This window comes from Mytilus edulis, chromosome 1 (assembly GCF_963676685.1).
Source record: "Mytilus edulis chromosome 1, xbMytEdul2.2, whole genome shotgun sequence".
In the NCBI taxonomy this organism is placed as follows: Eukaryota; Metazoa; Mollusca; class Bivalvia; order Mytilida; family Mytilidae; genus Mytilus; species Mytilus edulis.
In genome coordinates this window covers 14,952,221-14,971,265 of record NC_092344.1, presented here as the reverse complement: position 1 = coordinate 14,971,265, position 19,045 = coordinate 14,952,221, and positions in this window count along the sequence as shown.

Here is a 19,045-nt window from a genome sequence, read left to right as displayed (position 1 = left end):
GACAAGGTGTTAAATTGTTTATCAAGTCAATATCTATCTGCCCTGAAATTCGCAGATGAAATTGACAACTGGTTGCAATTGTTGTGTTGCTGCCCCTCAATTGGTAATTTTTAAGGAAATTTTGCTGTTTTTGGGTATTATCTTGAATACTATTATAGATAGAGATAAACTGTAAACTGCAATAATGTTCAGCAAAGTAAGATCTACAGTTAAGTGAACATGACCAAAATGGTCAGTTGACCTCTTAAGGAGTTATTGCCCTTTATATGTTCAGCAAAGTAAGATCTACAGTTAAGTGAACATGACCAAAATGGTCAGTTGACCTCTTAAGGAGTTATTGCCCTTTATAGTAAATTTTTATGCCCCACCTACGATAGTAGAGGGGCATTATGTTTTCTGGTCTGTGCCTCCGTTCGTCCGTCCGCTTCAGGTTAAAGTTTTTGGTCAAGGTAGTTTTTGAAGAAGTTGAAGTCCAATCAACTTGAAACTTAGTACACTTGTTCCCCATGATATGATCTTTCTAATTTAAATGCAAATTATAGTTTTGACCCCAATTTCATGGTCCACTGAACATAGAAAATGATAGTGCGAAGTTCAAGTTAAAGTTTTTGGTTAAGGTAGTTTTTGATGAAGTTAAAGTTACATCAACTTGAAACTTAGTACACATGTTCCCTATGATATGATCTTTTTAATTTTAATTCCAAATTAAAGTTTTGACCCCAATTTCACGGTCCACTGAACATAGAAAATGATAGTGCGAGTGGGGCATTCGTGTACTATGGACACATTCTTGTTAACAATTTTCATTAGTTTTTACAAAAAATTTTCCTCTGGAACTAAAGGGCCAAGTTCATTATAGAAAGACGAAATTGTAAGTAGCAAGAATGTTTGGTAAAGCAAGATCTCGAAACACTTCAACATCACCAAAACACAATTTTGTCATGAATCTATCTGATGATCTGTTTTCTTTGTTTGATATGCATATATATACCAAGGTGAGCGACACAGGCTCTTAAGAGCCTCTAGTTTTTATACGACCGCAAAAATTTTAATTTTTTGGTCGTATATTGCTATCACGTTGGCGTCGTCGTCGGCGTCCGAATACTTTTAGTTTTCGCACTCTAACTTTAGTAAAAATGAATAGAAATCAATGAAATTTTAACACAAGGTTTATGACCACAAAAGGAAGGTTGGGATTGATTTTGGGAATTTTGGTCCCAACATTTTAGGAATTAGGGGCCAAAAAGGGCCCAAATAAGCATTTTCTTGGTTTTCGCACTATAACTTTAGTTTAAGTGAATAGAAATCTATGAAATTTTGACACAAGGTTTATGAAGACAAAAGGACGGTTGGGATTGATTTTGGGAGTTTTGGTTCCAACAGTCTAGGAATTAAGGCCCAAATAAGCATTATTCTTGGTTTTTGCACCATAACTTTAGTATAAGTAAATAAAAATCTATGAAATTTAAACACAAGGTTTATGACCATAAAAGGAAGGTTGGATTTGATTTTGGGAGTTTAGGTCCCAACAGTTTAGGAATAAGGGGCCCAAAGGGTCCAAAATTAAACTTTGTGTGATTTCATCAAAAATTGAATAATTGGGGTTCTTTGATATGCCGAATCTAACTATGTATGTAGATTCTTAATTTTTGGTCCCGTTTTCAAATTGGTCTACATTAAGGTCCAAAGGGTCCAAAATTAATCTTAGTTGGATTTTAACAAAAATCGAATCCTTGGGGTTCTTTGATATGCTGAATTTAAAAATGTACTTAGATTTTTAATTATTGGCCTAGTTTTCAAGTTGGTCCAAATGGGGGTCCAAAATTAAACTTTGTTTGATTTCATCAAAAATTGAATAAATGGGTTCTTTGATATGCCAAATCTAACTGTGTATGTAGATTCTTAATTTTTGGTCCAGTTTTCAAATTGGTCTACATTAAGGTCTAAAGGGTCCAAAATTAAACTAAGTTTGATTTTAACAAAAATTAAATTCTTGGGCTTATTTGATATGCTTTATCTAAACATGTACTTTGATTTTTGATAATGGGCCCAGTTTTCAAGTTGGTCCAAATCAGGATCCATATCAAGTATTGTGCAATAGCAAGAAATTTTCAATTGTACAGTATTGCACAATAGCAAGAAATATCTAATTGCACAATATTGTGCAATAGCAATTAATTTTCAATTGGAGTTATCTTTCTTTGTATAGAATAGTAGTTGATAATATATGTTGGAAATTTGCCAGACATGACTATGATGTCATTTTCTATTTTTATTTGCCAATAACTTTATGTAATAACTTCATTGGAAATTTGCCAATATAAAATGTTGCTGATGAAGCTTTTTTTCTTTATCTTATCTAAAATGTTTTTAGATAATGTATGTTGGACATTTGCCAGACATGACTATGATGTCATTTTCTATTTTTATTTGCCGATAACTTTATGTAAATAACTTCATTGGAAATTTGCCAATATCAAATGTTGCTGATGAAGTTTTTTTATTGTTTTATACAATAAACAATGTATATTCACTTTTACTACCAACCAATCTTTACCATTCAGTGATAACAAGCACTTTATTTTACATTTTAATATTTTATGATGTATTTAAAAGAGTAGTTATTGTTGCAAACTCCATTAGAAATTTGAATTGATATCAGTTTTGGAAAAAGGGAAAGGGGGATGTGAAAAAGAATGGGGGGGGGGGGGGTGGGGGTTAAATTTTTCTCATTTCAGATTTCATAAATAAAAAGAAAATTTCTTAAAACATTTTTTTGAGAGGATTAATATTCAACAGCATAGTGAATTGCTCAAAGGCCAAAAAATTTTTTTAAGTTCATTAGACCACATTCATTCTGTGTCAGAAACCTATGCTGTGTCAACTATTTAATTTTAGATTTAAATAAGTTTGAAGAAGAAATCTTTAATTGATTTGTAAAATCTTGACATTTGTTTTGTGTAAAAAAAACCATGTAATGTCAAAAATTTGATCACAATCCAAATTCAGAGCTGTATCACGCTTGAATGTTTTGTCCATACTTGCCCCAACTGTTCAGGGTTTGACCTCTGCGGTCGTATAAAGCTGCGCCCTGCGGAGCACCTGGTTAAAAAATATAGGAGCTTCATTGAAATTTGTCCTGCAGTTGTATTTGCCTTGGCACATTTCATTTAAATTGATGTCTTTTGCCCCTACCCATAAATCACTGTCTATTGACTTTAAAGCTTTTGCTTAGTTTACAGGTTAAAGTTGTGACTTGGTCAGTTTAAGAGGAACCATAAATGGTAAACAATGAGATTTTGTATTCAATTGTATAAGCATTAGAGCATCTTATATTCATGGAGATTATATGGCCTCACCTTCTCTTTCAGGGTCTATTAACTTTGGAATTTGCATAGTTAATATGACAAAGCTGTGATAAGATCAGTTACAAAAGGAACCACTTATGATTAGTCAATGATATGTATCAGCATTTGCATTACCATGCAGATTATTTGGTTGGTACCATCAGTTATGGTTAAATGCCTTACCATGTTTTGAAAAGTTTTCATATTAAAGTTAAGCTATTTAATTTTCAACATTAAAAATATCAAAATTACCAACAGGCTGGACACATCTCTTTCTTTATCAGCTGTTTATTCTATAAGATATGATTAAAACAGAAAGCACTTTGAATAAACTGCTTATGTATGAGTTGTGTGATTATGTACAGTATTTGAATCTTGAAACATAGGAGTGTTATAAATCCCAATGAGAGCAATAGGGTCAAAACCATTGAAAGAGACAGCATTGGAATATCTCATTAAACTGAACAAAACATTTATAGACCAACATAGAGGATTTGTCTACCATAGACTTGTGTCCATACCATATGTCTAAATAGATCAAACAGGTGTATATGATTCAATATACAACTTAAATCTGGCATCGACATTTTTTTCCAACTAAAAAAAGACAATAATATAACTACTTATTGGATATCTGACTTTGAAAGCATGATCACAAAACCTACCAAAAACTGAGATTGAACCTAGATGCTCTGGAAGGTAAGCAGTTCATATTTCTCTAGAAGCACCCATTGTGTTGTTCATGGTAATTACAAATTAGATAATAAGTCACATTTGTTTTTTTCACAATCAAAGGAAAGGATCAGGATTTTTGTTTTGAAACATATTCTTGGTCATCTGTGACACAAATATTCCGTTATATGCAATCAAATCATGATTGCATTTGTAAAACGTTCTAAGGTACTGTTTCGACTTCAGCATTTTGAACCACATAGCTTCCATACAAGCAGTAAACCTCTCCCACGGAAGTTAGGAAATGTCGTATGAACTGAGAGATGTATACTCGATATGGAGTCACTGGTAGAATGTTGCTTTACAGAAAAGAAGAGTACACAATGAAAATATTCCAATCATATCTTTTGTCAAGAAGTCAGTTATATCTCAACCAACTCACAAAAATTATTTCTAAATGAAACTAGAACAATATTATTCTCTTTTTCAAGTTCGTTTGTGTGTAAAGATGTGTTCAACAGTCACCAAACTTTGATTTATCCAGGTTTGAATCATTCATATAGACGTATGTTATTTATATTGAATATACCGAAAAGTTTTAAGAGAAGTCAACCTCGTGAGATTAAAGGAACGAATCACCAAGCACAGTTGAATCCCATAGGAATTCCGATTGCATTGAAAAACTCGTTCAAACAGCTTAAAGCAGTACCACCAAAATATTGCCAAGAGACATCATTGAAAAAAACGTTAACATTTTTACTAAAGCTCTGAATTCTAAACTGGCTTTGGCTTCATTTCGGCGTCCTTTTCGGTTTTATCATTTGTTGGTTTTTCAAACCAGTTTCGGTTTTTCAAATATTTTGTCAGTGAGCATCACTAAAGATATATTTATTGTCGAAATGCGCCTCTATGGGAAGATACATCGGTACTGTTGATGTTATCACTATAAACAAGGTCAACGTGCTATGTCAGCTGATATAGAAAAAAGTAAAATAACAAATACACTCAAAGACGAGAAAAATTCTTAACATAAAGTCCATAAGCAAATGGCATAATCAAAAGCTCAAACACATCAAACGAAATGATAACAACTATCATATTTCTGAAATGGTATATATATTACACCTTCCTGTGGCTTTTGATTGCCACTTTTCATATCTTCTATTTCATACACATTTCTGAAGTGTAGTCTCCTGATTTTACAGCTTCAGCGGCATTGCAGAGGACTGAAAAACAGTTTCCCTTCTCCCTGTTCCTATGCCAATAAGTTTTATTTAGCTAAATAAGCTAGGTTTAGCAAGCTTTATAAACAGGGTTAATCCACCATTTTCTACATAAGAATAAGTCTGTACCAAGTCGGGAATATGACAGTTATTATCCATTCGTTTGAATTTGCCATTTGATAAGAGACTTTCCTTTTTGGAATTTTCCTCTGAGTTCAGTATTTCTGTGATTTTACCTTTTAGCTATCGCTTCTACCAAATACCTGTCTTCACATTTATAATACAAACTGACAGAGGATCGAAAACGATAGACACCCAATACACAACAGTGGAAATATAGCACCTATGTTCCATTTGTAGTACTGACTGCCATGTTGTTAATTGTACGATATATACTGAGATTACTATAACACAATGTAATCAGTGCAGTAGTACCTACTATAATTACGATAAGTTTATTTACAACCACTGGGTCGATGCCACTGCTGGTGGAGATTTATTTCCCCGAGGGTATCACAAGCCCAGTAGTCAGCACTTTTTGTGCTGACATGAATTGTCATTGATATGGTTATATTTATAAATTTACTGTTTACAAATTTTTGAATTTTTTGAAATACTAAGGCTTTTCTACCTCAGGCATAGATTACCTTAGCTGTATTTGGCAAAACTTTTAGGAATTTTGTTCCTCAATGCTCTTCAACTTCGTACTTTATTTGACCTTTGTAACTTTTTTGGATTCGAGCGTCACTGATGAGTCTTTTATAGACGAAACGCGCGTCTGGCGTATACTAAATTTAGTCCTGGTATCTATGATAAGTTTATTTACTAGTTACTGTAAACATATTTTATTTTATCAAGTTTGATTTACATTAAAAAAAAGTCAAAGGTGAGGATATGGCGAATAATCGCGATAACTTATAATTAACTATCTGGAAAGGCAGTAAAACTTAGAACCCTTAACCTGTGAAATGTGTTTTAAATAGGAGAATACGATATCAAAAGCGACAATCGAAAGCCTTAGTCGTAAAAAACAGACCACCATGCACACAATGATAATAAGAAAATCAACAACAAACCACAAAACACAAGACAGATATCTATAGATTGAGCAGCCTTAGCTAAACCAAAACTCGGGTTTAACTCTGATGTAGAGTAGACATGCAGTCTCTTGTTCACCTTTTGGCTAGTTGTGTTGCATACGTATGCCTATATCATCATACAAACCAATAAAATAAGAACAAAAATCACATACGTCGGAAGGAATCGATACCAATCACTCGATTGGATAATATCCGGTTAAAGCATTAAATTACATGCGAACAAATGAGATAACAGAAAGGTACGCAATCGATTTCCCTCGATGGAGCGACAGAAAAAAAAATAGAAATTTTTTTTCACACATTCACAGCCTTAATTTCTTGTCCGGTTTTAGCTACATTTTCTGTTATTCATAAAAAAACGGACTGATATCAGGTGTTTCGGAAGAGTAATTGAAAAAAAACTGGCATAAAATAAAAAACGAGATCACAAAATAAAGAGAATTAAAAAAAACCACACTTTTGTGTATTTCTCAGTCCTGAATGTTCTAACATTTATTTGTACTACAGTCCTGTCACATAATGTTGTCGTATTAGTGTTATATTTAACATTGCCATAAAAGTGTGAGGTTTCACTAGCCCCAAAACTAGGTTCAACTAACCATTTTGTCTTAAAAATGTCCTGTACCAAGTCAGGAAAATGGCAGTCGTTATCTTATAGTTCGTTTTTGAGTGTGTTACAATTTTTGTTGCACTTTAGTGTTTCTGTTGTTTCGTTGTTTTCCTCTTGTAGTTGATGTATTTTCCTCGGTTTTAGTTTGCAACCCGGATTTGTTTTCTCTCAATCAATTTATGACTTTCGAACAGTCGTATACTACTGTTGCCTTAATTACCAAGGGCTAGCATTGGAACAATTCAAACATCTAATGTGCATTGGTTGATGCTGAGACTACTATAACAAATAAGATTTAGTAGTCTCAGGTTGTTATTTGATTAAATCAATGGAAGATTAAACATCTTTGTACCCGAGGATTATGTTTTTGTTTGTATCTACTTTATTTTGATGTCATTAAATGATTTGGATACACTCACCACAAGAGGTTAAACAATCCATTCTTTACCTGCCATGTAGTAACATTAAATTGTTAGTTAAGTTCTTTAAAATATAATTTACCTTTCGTGTAAAACATATTCCTGTAATCATGTTAGTCATTAAAGAAAAACATTAACAGGTTGGTAACACGAAACGACAATTTATAAAGATAAGCATAAATGAAACTTTTTTGATTTCCTTTTTGTAGCAATTTGCCTGCTGAAATAAATTGAATATATAGAATTAACTACCTTAATGGTTCATAATGATTCATTGACATGTATGATATCTCCTTCAATACATACACCAATCAACTGAAATTTACCTGAAAACTTGTATTTATCAGTTGCCAACAGACTTGTGGCTCCATTTGTTTTGGATTTTTTCAAATTTTCGATGAATGTTTTATTTTTACTATAGCAGATATTTTGAAAAGCATTAATGTAGTGTTTGTTTGCAATTCATAATTTAGTTATTGATTCGGAGAATATAAATTGAAGTATTCAAGATTTTCAAAAAAAGAAAGAAAAAAGAGAAATGGAATATAGAATTAAAAGGAGTCCAACAATGGAATTAAGGTTCGTTATTATTTTGTATGCAACCCTAAAGATATTAGAAACATAATGATAAAAGGGATCACCATTGTTGAATTTTGTAAAATGCACAATAACCAACAGTAATGTCCAACTGTCATGTACATTGGGACATGTTTTTTTCTTGGAAATTCACATCTTTTAACTGAATAGACATACAGTCATGTATATCCATAACCTTAAAAGTTATTTTTTAAAGTAAGGCAAAATAAATAAAATACTTTACAAACATAAGACTTAGCTTTCAATTTTCCCTATCTCATTTTAATTAAGGAATTTTCAAGCATGGGAAGATGATACTGATTGAGAGCTTCAGTTGACCCTTGTTATATTTTAAATGACGAAATTTAAGATCGCGTTTGTTTATCGATTTTAGAAAACACTTGCTCAGTAATTCTAATTTTCAAATAAATATACAAGATGTTCACTGTCGGTATTAAAAATGTGGACACAAATAAATTGATATCTCCATTAATAAAATAAAAGAATTAACTTCCTGTATTTACATATTGTATGAAGAAAAGAATAAACGTCATTCACATTTTGACAGCTTTTTTTGTTTAACTTTTGACACATTGACTTTTAGATTTCAGATAAATAAAGACAACAGTAGTAAACCACTGTTCTAAAATTTTAGAATATTGTTTCATAGAACATGTACACTTTTTAAAACAAATAATAAAATCAAACCAGTAACAATATAAGAATGAAAAAAAGACTGATATGTGGGAATTGGTCTTACAATAAATGCTGATAGGGAAAGAAGGACATTTCAGGTACATACTGTAAGTTAAATGACTTATGTATACATCAACTATATAAAAACAGTTCCTTTTGTACGATAGTGTTTCCAAATCTTACACATTTACAGAAACAAGTATATTTGAAGTATAAAAGACAACACACACACACACACACTCCTTGATTTAATTAAATATCTTTTTTTTCTATATAATTTTCTTGGTCTCTAAAGATATTTTGCAAATTATTATTGTTTATTTAAGAAATGTATGTAAATACTTAACCTGTCAGTTACCGGGGTAGAAAGTTCCATGAACTAAGCTTGATTGATTAATTCAGAAATGTCTTGTATGATCAAAGATCTGTTTGATTAGCGCTTTAAAATACAAGTACCTTTAATAATGTAAATATTGTGTTATTAAGCTTGACATGGAATAACAACATTATGATGAATGCTATCCAACCGGTCGTTAACGTATTTGATTTTCAAATATATATATCTGATCGGTACAGGGGTGGATCCAGCCATTTTCAAAGGAGGGGGAGTCCAAACACAGAATAAAAATGATCCAACTATATGTCCCCATTCAAATGCATTAATCGTCATAAAGGAGGTTCCAACCCCCAGAACCTCACGTCAGTACTGTTGTTAGATTACACGAAATTTAGAAAATAAAAGGTTTTTTTTTACTTGCATTAGTTAACAAATATATATCTATTACTCAGACAAGCTTATTGTCATATTGCAGTTGTCTAACACTTCTATCAAACTGTCCCTGGTTCTTCTTGGTGTTTCACATTACTTGTGGTAGAAAGATTGATATTCAATATTTCAAAGAAATCCACAATATAATCAGCACACCATCCCTTTCACAAATTTTATTGAAGGCGTTAACTATGTAGATTATGTTTAAAGTTTCGTACGAACTGCACCTGCTTCTGGAATGACCTTCATCAGGTACTCTCAAGGACATAACTTTGGAAAATCTAAAATACTAAACGTATGAAAGCATATGTTAATGAACCAGAAAAGTATAACCAAATTCTTTAGAGTTCAAAGGTACCGAAGTATTATGATAATTTGAATGAAATTATTACGAAAAACGGACTTGCAAAAGATACTTAAGTTATAATTATGTAAGTCTGACCCGAGTTGCGACTTCATAATTTATCTGCGAATCTTGTATTAAAACAGTTAGGAAACCGAATCGGAGGCGAAGTTGGAGATAATCTAAAATCTAAATTCTAAGCATTGTTGTGTCATCAGAGGCTGAAGCAATAACATGGGTAGGAAAAACAGTAAAACTCATAAAAAATATCAGGTTTATAATTTGTGTACGCTAAACGTACGCTTCGTCTACAAAAGACTCACCAATGACGCTCGTAACAAAAAAGGCCAAATAGTATACTAGTATAGATATTGAATTGTAATGAAATAGCATATATTAGAATATTCGACATTGCAGTTCTTATTTAGAAAAAAACCCATCTATTTCCTTTAAGACGAAAAATGTCTGTTATCCAACACATTTCATGCAATTTTCATTAGCTTATTTCCTAACTATAATATTGTTTGAAATATTTTATTTACATTTTATATCATTTAAACAACGGATTGCATCTCCCTCATCATGGAAAACTCTGATTCTTTTTATTCGGATTAAATTATGCTTTATGTACTTTTTGTTTTGTTTAATCAGCTCTTCGACGCTTAAATCAGGCTTTTGATTTTCAAGTATTTTGGCTTCGACCACCACTGAAAAGAAATAAAGTTCGTTTCTGTTTGTGTTGCACTGTCTTTTGTTTTTTGTTGCACTTCAGTGTTTCAGTTGTTTCGTTGTTTTCGTCTTATAGTTGTTGTGTTACCCTCGGTTTTAGTTTGTAACTAGGATTTATTTCTCTCAATCGATCTGTGACTTTCGAACTACTGTTGCCTTTATTTATGTTTTAAATTACATTCTCAAAAGTCGGACCCAAAACGACCATGCAAATTAATATGATTTGATTTCGGTAAAAATAAAAAAAAATTTTTTTAGACAGTACATTATAGCAACTAATTGCAGCCATTTTCAAATCAAATATAACTCAAATTATTACTTGCTTAAGATTTACTGATGATTTGAAATTAGGAAAACTAATATTTCACTTTTTAAAAGTGGTATTATTAAATTAAATTGTTTCTGACAGTGGCAATGTAATACCTGAAATTATATCAAAGGTATGGATAATAACATTATCGTGCAGTTACTATAATGTGAACAAGATTATAACTTCCTCTTGTTGATTAAGTTGAATGTTACATTTCGTTTTAAGGCATACATCACCGGGGAAAATGCATCAAAGAACCAAGTCACCTATTTTAATGTCCATTTTATAGCAAAATAATGGTTTAAGATTATAGATTTTCTGACTGAACTTTTTACACATGTTTAACAATACTCAGCAAATTCTTAATGTACTTGGATGCAATAGGCAACAGTAGTTTATTGATGTTCAAATATCGTAAATAAATCCCTTTTGAATACCGTATACCAATAAAGAAAAAAGAAAAAAAACCAAGATGGAATCGAACGATATTATACGTAATGCGCATGCAGTATTTAGATAACAAAACATTGGGAAAAGGGGGGGGGATATAAGAGTGTGTTTCATTAAATCAAACAACTCTCCTTGCCAATAAAGATTATGATAGTTTTACTCCTTGAATATTATACTGTATGCTATAATTTTTTCAGTATTTTTTTAAGCCATACTAAAAAGCATGATATTATAAATAAACTCATCATAAAAACCAGGATTAAATTTTGTACTTACGCCAGACGCGCGTTTCGTCTATAAAAGAGTCATCAGTGACGGTCGAATCCAAAAAAATTTAAAAGCCAAATAAAGTACGTAGAGCATTGAGGACCAAAATTCATAAAAAATTTCCTGAAAGCTAAGGTAAACCATTCTTAACTGTTCGTAACAAAAATAAATCCCGTTCGGTTAACTGTTGATAGCATATGACATTTAATGTTTATCTACAAAAAACATATAAAAATAAGATTTATTGTCTTTTGTATGCGTATTAAATCTTGTCATTGTTCGCTTCCATTATAAAGTAGAATTACAATTAAGTTACTCAAAAAAATGAAAAACAAAAACTTACTATTAATGACAGAAAACAAGTTTGCACTCAATGCACATTTAAGAAATACATCTAAGGAGCTTATTTAATAGGTTGTACTACATGGTTAATAAAATAATTAAGAAAAAGAACTGATTAAAAAAACACTGAAGCGACATTCGTGCGAACTTTATGATTCTGATTTCCATAGCTGAATGGTACTGTTATTATTCGATTATCAAATAGTTCAGTTTTCTTGCTTAACAATCATATTGCTAACCGCGAAAACTTGATAATGACAATGGCATTTGATTGTTGACAGCAAACCACAAGTTGACATCACATTACATAACCAATTGCATCAAACGTCACTCTGTAAGGGCCTTGTTCAATTCACGAGTGACACATTTTGAAAAAAAATCTTCTTTTATCTTTTGATGTTTTTTTAAATTTTGTTTGAAAGTTATATTACTATAACTAGTTTACAGCAATGAATGAATACACTTATCGTGCAGTTGCTATGATATGTTCCACATCGCAATTTCCTCTATATAGTTTGATGTTCTGTACTGATTTGAGGCATAATGCACAACAATTCTGATCAAAGGACCAAGCCACACATTTCCTTCTTCGTTATATAGCAACATAATAGTTAAATCCTTAAAATTCTCTTACTAGAATTTTCACACATACGATCTACTGCTTAGACTGCTTTTGCTCTTTTATTGATTATTTATATTTCCAAATAACAGATCATGCAAAGTATCTAATGTCGAGATGTACATGTATTAAAAAGTAAATCAAATGATATGCTTTAATATATTCATGGCAACACTCAGATTATGCAAATAACGTTTGACGATTTGCATTTTAATATAAAAGAATATGTTAACAGCATATCTACTGGTGATAGTATGAGTATGTTGTAAAACAGTTATACGATTCCAAACTAACTATCTAAAAAGTCTGAAATCAAAAGCAAGAATGAAACTTTAAACCAATAAATAGCACAGACGTACGTGTATGGACCAAAAAATACATTTCTGAAAAAAGAGTACACAAAACTAATGTAAGGGAATATTAAACTATTAAAAGGGCATTTCATATCAAATAATTTTCTGAAGATTTAATTCAGCTGAAATAGAAATAGTTTATGAACAAGTTAGAAGAAAGTCATTTAAAAGAGATCATGTCAAGTCCACAGTATTTAATCGCACACGATACCCGGTAGCTGAAATAGTATCTTTTTATTGTATCGAATGGTTTTAGCAGACCTCCATATTTCCTTGTTTATTGTTCCTTTTTTTCCCTCTTAGTGTTGATGTGTTTCCCTCGATTTAGTTTGTAGCCCGAATTTGTTTCTTTTAATCAATTTATGGCTTTTGAACACCGGACATACTTCTGTTGCCTTTATCTGTAAACAGTGATATTGAAAGTATAAAGTAACTGAATACTTAAACGTAACGCAGGCTTTTTAAAAAAATAAAAACAAAACTATTTTAATTAGGATTTTTAATATAAGCATGTAAGCCAAAATAAACCTCCGTACACTTATCAATAGTTTCAGCCAATAGATATGTTCATATCTGAGAAAGCCAATGTTTCTGTGGAAATAATTGAATGATACAAATGTAAATAATGATGAAACCCAATCAATTATATCCTAAATATCCGGACTTGTATTTAGTTTCCTAACAATAAAATGCAATCAACAAACAAAGGAACACCCCCATTGCTCTATTATCCTCGCCCTTTGAAGTACATGATATTGATAAGAATATGTCGTAAAGGATACACGAGTTAAGTGAAACATATACTTAATAACTGTAATTAATTTGTTATACTTCACTGCCAATGTGTTAAAGAATTACAAAATTACTCTAGAAAATGTGAAAAGAGCAGATATCAGGACATTCCAGGTTTTTTTTATGGATATGTTAGTTACTCATGCATGATTGAATAGACAGGCTTGTCAATAAAAAAAAGAAGGGAAAACAGCAACACAATAAAGGTAAGCAATTTCTATTAAAGAAAGGGACAATCTTTCTGGCAACCAATTTCATATTTTCCGTCGATAAATTTGGGAATTATTGAAAAAAGCTTTCCAACTCTCTAAGACTTTGGTAAAGCAAATAACACATACAAAATAAAAAAATCAAATGGTTGTGTCATACAGCATTGATGATTTTTGCAATTTGTGGTAAAAATTCTATTCCTGTTTAAAATCAAAATATGTATACTTTTTGTTTTGCTTTCATATATAGAACAACACATGTTTTAACAAGATGTAAATCGTCTTCAGGTCAACATTTTACGGCACATTTGTATTAGTTACAATGATGTGGCTATTGTTTTCCAGCAACAAACGTCTGTTACAGGTCTCACAAAATATATTTCGACACGGAATTTATTTTTAAGCAACAAAGTTAATAAAACAATTCTTGGTGAATTCAATTATATAACAAATCTTCATCTTTTACTTTCGATAAAGCACTCCCAAAAAAAATATAACTTGGAGAGTGCACTAGTAAGATTTCATCAGAGCACAAATATTTTGATTTAAAATTAACAGAATACTTTCGGCATTCATGTTGCACTATATTACAAGATGGTATTGATTTGTCTTTGCCCTCTGCTTTTTTATGTTATAAGATCCATTTAGTAAATGTAAAATGGTTCAACTAATTGAACCGTTTGTGTGATCAAAGCAACTTTGTGGCAGTTAATTAAGCATCGAATAACAACACCCTTGCTTAAAGGGGTATTACCTGTCAAAATTATTGTTCAACGATTTGACACTCAAATTCTCATATTTGATTTATAACATACTAGACCGTATATCCTAATTCTATAAAAGTATAAAATAAACAATGCTTGGACTCGATACTATGTATCCGCATTTCGTGTGTGTTTAAGTCGAGACGTCATCTAATTAACCACCCAGGTGTCCTCCGAATACTGCCAACGGTCGTAAAACCCGATACAAACATAATGTACATACAAGTAGATAGCTAACTCCTACAATTGATTTTTTTCTAAGTCAGTTTGTTTTTATATTATTGGATAAAAAATATATGTTCATCATCGTTTTAAAAGAGGGACGAAAGATACCAAAGGGACAGTCAAACTCATAAATCCAAAACAAACTGACAACGCCATGGCTAAAAATGAAAAAGACAAACAAACAACAGCACACACGACACAACATAGAAAACTAAAGAATAAACAACACGAACCCCACAAAAATACTAACCTGTATAAGAATGAGTTTTTGTGGATCGAATCAGACAATCAAATATGGTTTACTCCTGTTTTAATTTCAATGTTGACAGTCTTTTCCTTCTATTTACTGAACACAAATTAAGCATGCTTACCCCATATCGAGCTAAGGGGTAATATTGAAGGTCACATTATTATGGATTCATGAGGATGAATTATTCACTCAAAATTGAATAATTTATTAGCGATGTTTATTGTCTTATTTTGACAAAATCGAACCAAACGGATTGCCAAAAGCGAATTTTTAATTCATTGTTTTACTTTCATTAATGATTCGTATTATTTATATCGTAGCTAGTGCGCTTTTTAACTAAGCAGTAAAAAGTTGAGTTGTGGTCTTGAATTTAAGGAAAGAAGTAGTTTTTTGCTTTGTTTTGGTAAAATTACAGATTTGCATATATCATTGATATTGAATCTGAAAAATATTGTGCTGTAGAAAAGACATTTAAAATTATCTCCATCATATTTAACTGGTTTTTTTTTATTTGTTGTTATACTCTCTTTTTTATTTTTATTTCGGTAATAAAATGAATTTGCTGGTCTACTGGAACATTCAGTTTGACCTCAGAATACGATCGATTGTTGGTACTTATGATTTGAACCTGTTTGAATAGTAAATGACTACAGCCGATGGTTTTAACAAAATCTCAAATCCTCATTTGAAAAAAAATGTCTTTACCTTTACGGAATCAATATAATGATATTTAGAAGAATAATAATCTCTGGAAAGCGCTCCAGGTTTCATGCCTACTGTAGTGATTTTCCAAGAAATATAGAATTCAGAGTTACATATTGTTCAACTTGTTTACCTGCCAGGGAATCCACACAGCATTTTCCAAACCTTGTAATGTTACGAAGTAGTGATCTTAACTCAAATTCACATCGATTATGACAAAACCCATTTATAAAAGTAATTTTGGACAATTGTACACAATGTTCGTTTTGTATTGGAATTTTCTTTCGTACATATACTGTTGTAACTGTAGAAATTGCTTGTATTCAACTATAAAGTTTAAATTAAGTTCAAGAAAAAGTTATATTTTTATATGAATACGTGGAAGTATGAATGGCTGTCATAAATTTTCTAATTTCTGTATCTTTAAATCTGGTTTAGCCTGGCAAATTAACTTAACAAGTATCTATTCCATCAAATAAGGTTTCCATATTTACCTTTCTGTGTAATGTTTTTTTTACTGTTGTTAATCGGCTTTATCTGTTTGTCGTTTTTGCTTTCCATTTGTTCTTGATGTGATCTGTTTGTCTTCAACTGTTATTATATATTGTTCAATTCCTAAGCTTCTCGATTGCAAGGTCGACGTTTGAATATTTTAAATAATTTAATGAAAGTCTACCTGCTAAGTTTAAATAAGGCGGACACTTTCCAAAAAAATAAAATTCATTATTACAATGTTAGAGATAGGATTATCAATTTTTGTCAAGATGCATATAGCAACTAAAACATTTATTTTCTTTTGATTGTATCTTCAATTTTACTATTTAATCGCAATCTGTCTTAAAACAAACTAAACCTTCGAAGCCTACTTCGCTTACCCGAATTCACTAGAATAAATCAAGATATATCTTTTCTTGTTTAAGTAATTTAGAACATATATCTACCTGCAATGCAGTTATTTTATATTTATATAGATATCATTTTGACATACACAGTTTAAATCTTTTATAATTATTAATTCTGTTTTATGAATTTTATTGAAAGCCTCAAATCTATTTAAACTTTACTGTTCTTTTGATAAAAATGCATTGTTTTACAAAAATCAAGTGTTCTTTATACTACTTAATGTAACTTCAAATTTTCTTGAAGGTGACTTGATACCTATTACAATTTGCAGGGGTCCAAGTGAAATGCTTGAACAAGCATTGTAAAACCAGTCAGAGAGGTACTCAAAATATATTCTTAATTTGATAATATAAATTCAAGTATAATTCTTGATCGCTTCGTGTTTTTAGAACAGCAATAAGACTATATATATAAATCTCTTTTTTCAACTCACATGGACTACAGACCAGATGAGCTTTTCTCATCACTTGACGTCCGTCGTTATGTCTGTTATGTTAATAACAGACGACATTTTACAGGTGTTTCTGCTCTTTAATAATGAACATTGCTATTTTTAAAACTATGAAGCCTATTATCTTGAATAATATAATAGATAGACAGATACTTTAAATAGCAAAATGTGTCAGCTAGACAAGATCTACAAATAATGCAATCATGACTGAAATCTTCAGTCTACTCTTTATTAGAGTTATCGCCCTGTGTTGACAGTGTTTATCAGTTTCCTGCGTTTTTGCAATGTATTTAAAAACAATATTAAAATGACAGGAACTTTGAACAGCACCAGATTACAAATGAGTCAACATGTCTGAAATTGGTAGTGATTCCTTATTGGAGGTATTTCCCTTGAATGACGATTTCTCTTGTTTTTATGCCCCACCTACGATAGTAGAGGGATATAATGTTTTCTGGTCTGTGCGTCCGTTCGTCCTTCCGTTCGTCCGTCTGTTCCGCTTCAGATTAAAGGGTTTGGTCAAGGTAGTTTTTGATGAAGTTGAAGTCCAATCAACATGAACCTTAGTAAATATGTTCTCTATAATATGATTTTTCAAATTTTGATGCCAAACTGAAGTATTGACCACAATTTCACGGTCCACTGAACATGTAAAATGATATTGCGAGTGGGGCATCCGTGTGCTATGGACACATTCTTGTTGTCTATTATCTTTAAAACTGTAATAGATAAATAAAAGATTTAAATAGCACAAATGATCAGCAAGACAAGATTAAAGCAAGAATGGCCAAAATCTTCCATTGATTTGTTATTGAAGTTATAGACCTTTAATGGTAATTTCAACATTTTTTAGCATGTGTTTCCATTGATCATGGAAACTATAAGAGGTCAAATTCAAAACTGAAAAAGGGAATTATTATCAGCAAGATAAGCTCCACAAATATGTCAACGTGACTGAAATTGTCCGTTAACTCTTAATAGAATAATTTCCCTTCAATGATGATTTTTACTAAACAGAAATGCCATTGTTGAATTTGCAGATGAGTGAAACAGACTCTTTTATGTGGCATCTATTTTTTTACTTATTATACACGATTAGAATGAATCTTTGCTTTAAATTATGTTTTCCTTAATTCAAGGGTCTATCAATTGGTTGTTTCATATCACCAATCACCAATAGTTCTACTGGGAAGGGAGGTATATAACAACATTAAAATCTTTGTATTTATGTTTATATGTAGTTTTAGATTGCATATATATAAACATAAGTCCGTTTTAGGTTGGACATGGTGTAGAATTTCTCCTATTGAAGTATCTATCAAAGTACTCGTCATGCCGTGAACACGCACAAAACAAAATATACCATGTTATTGTTTTTATTTCTACAATGATACGGGAACATTGATATACTGGGTAATTTGGGTTATACCTATTTGCTGTTTCGAAGCACCCAAGGAGATATCATCCATAAGTACCGAACGGAAAGTTTACTTAACACCTCGCTTCAAACATGTCTTACATAAAGTAAACACTCAAGCTACCAATAGTACAAAAAATTCAATATTAGTTCTTGAAGGTTGATCAATACGACAGTAGGTATATATAAAGGTGCTAATGACTTTGTACACAGATTACAGTGTCACCGGACATATTTTACATGTTGATAGTAAAGATATTTTATACCTTACCATGAAGCTCTTTATGTATATCAGAAAGGCTTATATTAAACCAAACAGAGTTTGAAAATCGATGAACTATTTCATAATTCTTTTATTTTAATTTTTCTGTCATCTCATGATAGATTATTGCAATATCCTTATTAGACAAACATGTGCATGTAACATGGAATTAATAATGTAAGAGTCTGTATTTTATGTTCTATACGTACATACACTTGCATTTTACATAAATCTATGCCAGTCCC